Source organism: Lygodium microphyllum, chromosome 13 (genome assembly GCF_053477565.2).
Source record: "Lygodium microphyllum isolate KBCC chromosome 13, Lygodium_microphyllum_v1.1.10, whole genome shotgun sequence".
In the NCBI taxonomy this organism is placed as follows: Eukaryota; Viridiplantae; Streptophyta; class Polypodiopsida; order Schizaeales; family Lygodiaceae; genus Lygodium; species Lygodium microphyllum.
This window is the reverse complement of record NC_141147.1, coordinates 73,446,847-73,455,027: the sequence shown is the minus strand read 5'-3', so window position 1 is coordinate 73,455,027 and position 8,181 is coordinate 73,446,847.

Sequence of the window (8,181 nt, the reverse complement as noted above, 5' to 3'; positions counted from 1 at the left end):
CTGATTATAGCCTGCAAAACATTCCATGAATGAATATATCTCCCTACCCGCCAATTGATCCAGAATCTAGTCGATAAAGAGCAATGGGTAGTAATCCTTAAATGTTTTCTCGTTCAACTCTCCAAAATCCACACACAGTCAGATTTGATTATTTTTCTTCTTCCTGATCACCACTAGTGAACACCATTCATTGTGCTGCACAAGGAAGATCAAACCAGTTTTTTGTAATTTCTGTAACTCCTCAAATAGCCCATCCCGCAACTCAAACAGCATATGCCTGACTTTCTGTCACATAGGATGGCTTCTTTCCTTCAACGGAATTGTATGGACAGCGAGGCTGGGAGGGATGCCCCTAAGTTCATCATAACTCCAAGCAAAAATATCGCAAAACTCTTAGATCAGAGTGACATAATCCTCCCATTCCTCTGTGCTAAGCATGGACCCTAGCTTTATTGGCCGCTCATTGTTTGGCGTACCAAGGTCTAGCTCAATAACATCTGTGTCCCTTATTCTATCTTGAGCTTCTAATGGCTCGTTCAGCGTTACTTGATAGACATCTTTTGCGGTCGATCTCTCTTTGGATTCGTCAGTTGATGACGTCTTACTTGCAGACACATCTTCCATTATCTCTAACTCTTAGAAGACAGGGGAGCTCGCTCATTTTGAGGTGATTCATGATATATATCAACTACCACATGTTTAACACCTCTGCCAAATATCAATATACCAGCAGGTATATCTACTTGGCAGTCTGCTTGCAAAATCCAAGTTCGACCAAGCAATACTTGGTAACTCGGATGCCCTGCAAATCGGATTACCCTAAAGTCTAACAGGCATTCTACGTTGGCAACTCTCATGTGGACTTTAGTAATGTAGCCCTTCGCCTGTCTCAGGCTATTGTCATCCATTCTAAGGATTGTGGAGGTATATTTTTGAATCGCAAGACCCAACCTCTGCATCAATTCAAAACTCATAATATTAACCAAGGATCTTGTGTCAACGATAGCATTATCCACTAGAATCCCATCAACATAGGCTGCAACCCTTGGATAGTGCTTTTTGGCATGTTCAAACCAATCATCCCCTACCCACGCTACTCCCAAGGGTTCTACGATATAATCCGTACACAAAATCTTTTTAAATTCTTTGTGTACTGGTGACAGCTTGATTAGCTGCAAGAGATTCACGTCTGGTTCAACATCGCAAAGAGAGCTAGCTAAATCAAATTTGTGATAATTTGCTAAAGTTCGCTTCTCATGCCAAACCATCCACTCTTTAGGATGCTGCACCGGCTTTATTGCCTCTTTTTTAACTCTCACCTTCTTTCTCATTACCTCTTTATCTCTCTTGGCATCAGCCTTACTCTCTACGGGCTTTAGAGGTTCCCCTTGTCAGGATTTAGAACTTGTGTTCCTTTATTATCTTGCCTAGGGTTTTCATCGACAGGTTTTACATTATCTTTGTCGCCTTCTCTAATATGTTTTTGGCCTCTTGTTAGGGCACATAGGCTAGAAGCTTCAGTGCCATTAACCTACATAGCCTCGATGAGGCTCAGCCCACTACCACCTAGCAGTTCTTTGAAAGTAGCCTTACCCCTTTGGAGTATTTGTTTCGGCCCATCATCTTGCTGAAAATTGTTTCCATGTGCTTGATGATTAACAGGCCTTGGTTGCCAACTTCCTTGCTGGAAGGAACTGATCTTGCTCCCACAGGTGGTTGCTAAATGGGCGGACTTCTCACAAATGTCACACTTGACATTTGGACAATTATGTGGACAATGTTGCCCACCACACCATTTACAGCTGAATCTAGAGGGTGCAACCTCTTCAGGGCATCGACTCCCTATAAGATTCTGTTGTTTCTTTAAGAAATTAATGTCAATGGCTATTTGTCGATATTGTTTAGAGATCATATCTGTGTAGTGCTTCATCATGTCCTTGACTTCTCTAAGGACATTTGACGAACTCAACTCATAGTCCTGATCATCTACCCGTTGGTCCCTTGGCCACACAATTTGATTAGGCATTGGCTGCATTGGTTGCTGACCTACAGGAACGACATTAGGATTCGCTACTTGGCCTCCCATATTTGGAGGCATCTTACTAGCCATAGGCATAGTCACACTAGGCGGAGCTGGCAATAAAGGCACATTCAGCACCACGTTCCCTCTCCCGTTAGGGTTGGACATCCCTATCCCTTGGCTTCCACTGCCATTGATCAGTGGGGCGAATTATTTTTCAATGCTAGACCCATATTGGGATGGGTTTGAGAGGCATAGGCCACTTGCATTCGGGATTCTATTCCTTACACTCGTTTAATGGCAGTGTCTATATCTGTAATATCTCCGCACAATAAAAGTTAGTTGGTTAGTTCGAAAGTTAGTTAGTTAATTAATAAGTTAGTAAGGTTACTAACTAAAGACTAACTAAGGTAAAAACTAACTAACATTAATTATTAATAATTTTTATTTAATTTAAAATATTTTATTTAGAAAAATCAAAATTCATAAATTCGATATTTTTCTTGGATTGGCAAGGACCGTAGTTACCCTTCACGTAAATTACAACGTGAACGAGATTTATGAGTTATATTAATCACTAGGTTAATGTGTATAGTTTGGATGGCCCAAAATAGTAGATTTTGGGCAAAGCTAGTATATTTTAGATATTATCTTTTTAAAAAAAGATATGGAGAATTTTTAGAACTGGATGTCATTTAAAAGAAAAGAAAAGTGATATTTTAGTTAGTTTGGAGATTTTATAAAAAGAAAAAAATAAAGAGAGGATTTGTGAAATCGCGCGCGTCGCGATCGCAGTACACAGGCAGTGGACAGCACTTTGAACAAAGAAAAGAAGAAGGAGTGAACTAAGAGCTTTCTAACCAAGTGTCTTAGCATTTTAACCCCTTTTCGGAGCCAATGGAACCATCAGATTTATGAACTGAGCATCAGATCACTGATCTTTCCAAGATCCCCCTCCACAAAGAACTCCATTTCTCAACCACAAGCCCTCTTCTCCAATTCACTATAAATATGAGGCATGGGAGAGGCATAAGAAGCATAAGGAGTGTTAGATTAATTTAATATACATGTGGGTGATTTCACAGCGGGTGATTCTGCAAAATACATATTAAATTAATGGATGGTTATGAGTTTGGAGTGCACTCGTATTAAATTAAGGTTAGGACAAAGTTCGAACCTATTTAATTTTGTAGCTAAAGACTGCTAGGTATTCACTTTTCTGGGTTTTATCTTATTATTTTCTAACAATTGTAAATGCTTCAGTCGATGTGTAGAATAAGCAGCAGTGGCATTGGGAAGCACCAGACAATGTTGTGTATTTAAATTACCTAGAATGATTATTATTTTTGATGGACACATATCTCATCACTAAAGGCATGGCGTCAATATTTATTTAGGTGCACTTACTAAAGTGCTTGACAAACATTTATTATTTTACATGGGCATAGGCGCTCAATTTAAATATTTTATTATTAGACATTGTATTTGGGCACATCTTGATTTTTGGGAATTTTGCATTGTGAAGTGGGAAAAAGCAAACACAAAAGCCAAAAGCATGCTAATTGTAAAGTGAGCTATTTTTTAGCTTGGAGATTAATAAATCTATCAATGCATGCCTTGTGAAGTGCTCACACAAGGCATGAGGGGAGATTGCACCCAATTAGTCTTTTTGTCTCATGTCGTGCAAACTCTCTTCTTGCTTTTATGAAGCTTTTGTATAGTTATTTGTTCTTTGGGACCTTTCGGCGTTCACTACACACACATCATCTGATTTGTACACCAACATTATTAGGACTTGAAGGAATGGTGAGCCAACTATTCCTTTAACTCCTCAATCTTATGGTATTTTGATGCTTAAGTGTACAATTTGTTGATTGTAACTCTAGTGTTTGGGTAGTAATTAAAGCTTTAAGCTCCTAGATTTCCTTAAAAAGATGATATTTATCCTTAGTGATAGTAGCTACTTGAGCCTTTACTTTGCTCAATTGGGCCTACAAAGAGGATATCTTCACTTTTTGGGCTTCTAGCAATTTAGTTTGTGACTGCATTTGTTTGAAAAGTTCAAAAAAATATCTTTAATTAAAACAAGATTAGTATTAGCCTTATGTAACTCTTCCTTAGATTGTCGTAACTCCTCATAGAAAGAAGAGTACAAATATTGAACATAAGTTGTAACAACTGATATTTGTATGGAACTCTAAATGTCCTTACACAAGAAAGGAATGGCATCTCCTGTCACCAGGCGATGTAGAGAAGGAATTAATACGTCTAAACTACCGTCTCTCTATGTGCCCTAAATAAATTTGTACATGTAAGGCATACAAGAAGGGTAATGCGTGATGTAGCAGGAATTAATACTAGAGGAACTAGAGCAAAAGCTATTTCAGCCATACGCTTTAAGAACTTCCTCTAGATGACTAGAAGATGAGGGGATTAATGATCTACGGGGATCAGTTCAGAATCTTGAATAGGAGGGGAGGAACCACTGAAGGATTTTCAAGAGGTGGTAGAATTTCCTTCATAGGGGCAAAGTATGTCAAGGAAACATACAAATAAGAACTATAAGTGATATTAGTCACATTACTCTGAGTAATCCTGGCAAAGTGTTGATCCATTTTGGTAAAGAGATAAGAACTCCAATCAATGGTCATGCCCTTGAGCACCATTCTAGATGTAGTGAATAATTCCTTGGACAAGTAATTAGATGGAGTCTTGGTAGGCTTGAACTTCTCCTGAGGGATTGACACAACTGTTTCCAAAAGGGATCCAAGATCATGGAAACACAAACATCGAATGTAGTGATCACCCACTGAGCATATAGTAAGTCCTTATTCTATCTTTGCATGAGCTTCATAATTTCCATATTGGAAAAGAGCTAGTGGGCTACTAGAAAGGTCTCCTCAAAGTAGGGAAGAGACAAAGTCTTCCCCAAGCCTCGAGGTGTCATCACGACAGTGGTACCACGGACAAAACCAGTCTGGTTGCTACTATAAGATGTGATGGGAATCAAATATAGTATAGAGTTAATTGTTGAAATGAAGACATTAAGGAAAGCCTCTATCATATATATAATTTGAATGTCTTCCAAAATAATTAAAGCTTTTCAATCTTCAAGAATAAGCTCTATAAAAAAGAGTAGATAGCTTATTGTATAAAACAAGACATGTGGAAGAAAACAATCATAACTTTGGATAGAAGTATCCAAACAGAGCGTGCCACATATCAAAACATAGCTATTGAATAGTAATTTTGACCTATGTAGGTGGTGGAATTTTAAAAATTAGGTAGAGTAAAATATGTTCTAAACTAGAGTGCTATCCAGACCCTATTTAGAGTGCAACTGGCTCCCATATGACTATCTCTCAACCATCAATGCATTTATAGGTAGGGAAACTCATCCAAGATGGAATCTCACCTCCAAGAAGCTTCCTCAAGTGGTAAACCCTTCCACTTAATCAAATACTCAATGATGGAGCGAGAATGAAGCTTCTTTTTATGCTAACCTAACTATGACCTCCTCAAGAGGGAATGTATTGAACAAGTCCTTCTTCATCCATAGGAGGTAGCTCATCAACTATTTCTAGCCGAGTACCATAAAAGGGTTTGAGCGAACTAACATTGAAGACATTATGAATCTTAGTGGAAGAGGAAAGTTCCAATCAATATGCTAATTCTCCATCCAATGTAGTTCAAGATCATCTAGGGCCCATAGAACATGTGAGCATGTTTCTTGCTAGAGCCATTCTTTAGAGTAGAATATCAAGACTTGAGTACTTTGAAGAGAACTAACTCTCCCTCCTAGAACTCCAAAGGTTGCTTCTTCTCATTAGCATACACCTTCATCTGATCTTGAGCTTTTCTAAGATTCATATTACATTGTTAAAGAAGGGTCTACATTCTTTCCAGTTCCTCCCTTCCATGAGGCTTGATCTTCTCACTGAAAATAATTATGGGTATCTTGTATTCATACATAGCCTAAAATAATGAAACTCTAATGCTAGCATGAGTGGAGTTATTATAGGAAAACTCAACTAGATGTAACCATGAATCCCATGCATACTATATATCATTACAGAAATGGAGAAGGTAAGTCTCCAACCACTTATTAACCCTTTCTGTCTGATTATTAGTCTATGGATGATAGACTATAGAAGGAGCCAATCTAGTTCCCATGGAGCTGAATACCGCCTGCTAGAAGTTACTCATGATGTTGGTATCTCTATCATGCACAATCGCATGTGGTAATCCACATAATCTAAAGATCTCCTCCATGAACTAACTAGCCACTTGTGAAGCACTAAACTGAGAAATGAAATGGGTTGCCTTAGTGAGTCTATCCACTACCACATAAATGCTATTCCAATCATTTTTGGTAATAGGTAGAATAGTAATGAATTCCATGGTAATGTGTATCCACTTGCCTTCTAAAATAGGTAATGGCTACAACAAACCACCTTGCTTACACATACTATCCTTATTCTACTACTAAGACAAACATTTCATAACATAATCCTTAATATATTCCACAATCCTTTCCAATGAAAACTCCTGTTGATTTTATCATAGGTCTTAGACACTCCAAAGTGTCAAGTAGTAGGTGAAGAATGCAACTCCTCAATCATTTTCAATGTGAAAGAAAAAGTAAAGGAAATAACAATCTTGCCATTCAACTAAATGAGGCCATTTTTTAATTGATAATGGGAGTTTTCCTCCATAAGACCTTGCTATAATTTCCAAAGTACATTTGCTGAGGTCATCATCCAAAAGATATGTTTCCTCTAATTCATCAATCCAGTCACCATGTAACTTAGTCCAACATGTCCACATTCTAGAGAGAGAATCAGCTACCCCATTGTCTTTTTGCCTTGTATGAGTGATGTCAAAATCATAATTTTGCAAGGTAGTTACCCACCTATGCTACTTAGGGGTAAGATTTGACTAAGTAACAATGTACTTTAAGACCCTGTGATCACTTTGAACTCTAAACCAGCTACCATACAAATAATGGTGCCATTGCTTTATTATATGGAGAATAGCTAACATCTCTTGGTGATAGACATTCATAGTTATCTCTTTACCTATAAACTTATGGATCTCAAAGGCAATGACTCCATGCACCTATAGCAAAAGAGCCCCTATGCCATGGCCATTAGAATCACACTGTATGGTAAACTCTCTAGGGAAAATCTGGGCATACTATAATAGGAGCAAAAGTTAATAATTCCTTTTAAAAATAACTAGCTGAAGCTATTATCTACAAGTGTATCCCAAAATAAAGCTCTCATCTTCCACATCTAAGTCAAAGAAAATGCTCAATCGCATAATGCTTAGTGAATCTACACAAGAATGACAATAGACCAAGAAATCCTCAAAGAGAGGTAGTGGTGGTAGGTGTTGGCCCATCGCTAACACACCGCACTTTCTTAGTGTCACCTATATCCCTAGTTCAGTGACAATACAACCTAAGTACTCCACTTAAGTCTTCATGAAAGAGCATTTCTTCTCCTTAGCAAAGAGTCTCTGATGTCTCAAAAAATTAAAAACCTTTCGTATATGGGATAATGGTTCTATAGAGTCTTACTATAAATCAATATGTCATCAAAGAGAACTAGGATAAATTGAAAGAGAAAAGGCTGTAAAATCTTATTAATCAGACTTTGGAAGGTAGTTGGAAGCCCAAAATGGCATCATAAGGAACTAGTATAGCCCATGAATAGTCCTAAAGGTAATTGTCACTTCATCACCCTCTCGCATACAAGGCTAATGATATCCAGACCTCAAATCAATATTGGTAAAGAATCTAGACCCCTTGAGCTCATCAAGAAAATGATTAGCTCTAGGTATGTGATATATGTTTTTCACTGTGATCTTGTTTAGATCCCTATATTCAATACACATCCTGAAAAATCCATCTTTCTTCTTCACTAACAAGACCAAAGATGCATAAGGTGATGAACTAGGCTCAATAAATCCCATTTGTAAAAGCTCCTTGATTTGCTTGGCTACTTTCGCATGCTTGGATTTTGATAACCTGTACGGTGGCTTAGTGACTATCTTTGAATGAGGATCTAAAACAATAGGGTGATCCATTGCCCTCTTAGGAGATAATGGGGTAAGTACTTCAAATAGGTCCCTATAATCCTCAAGTAGAGCTTTCAAAG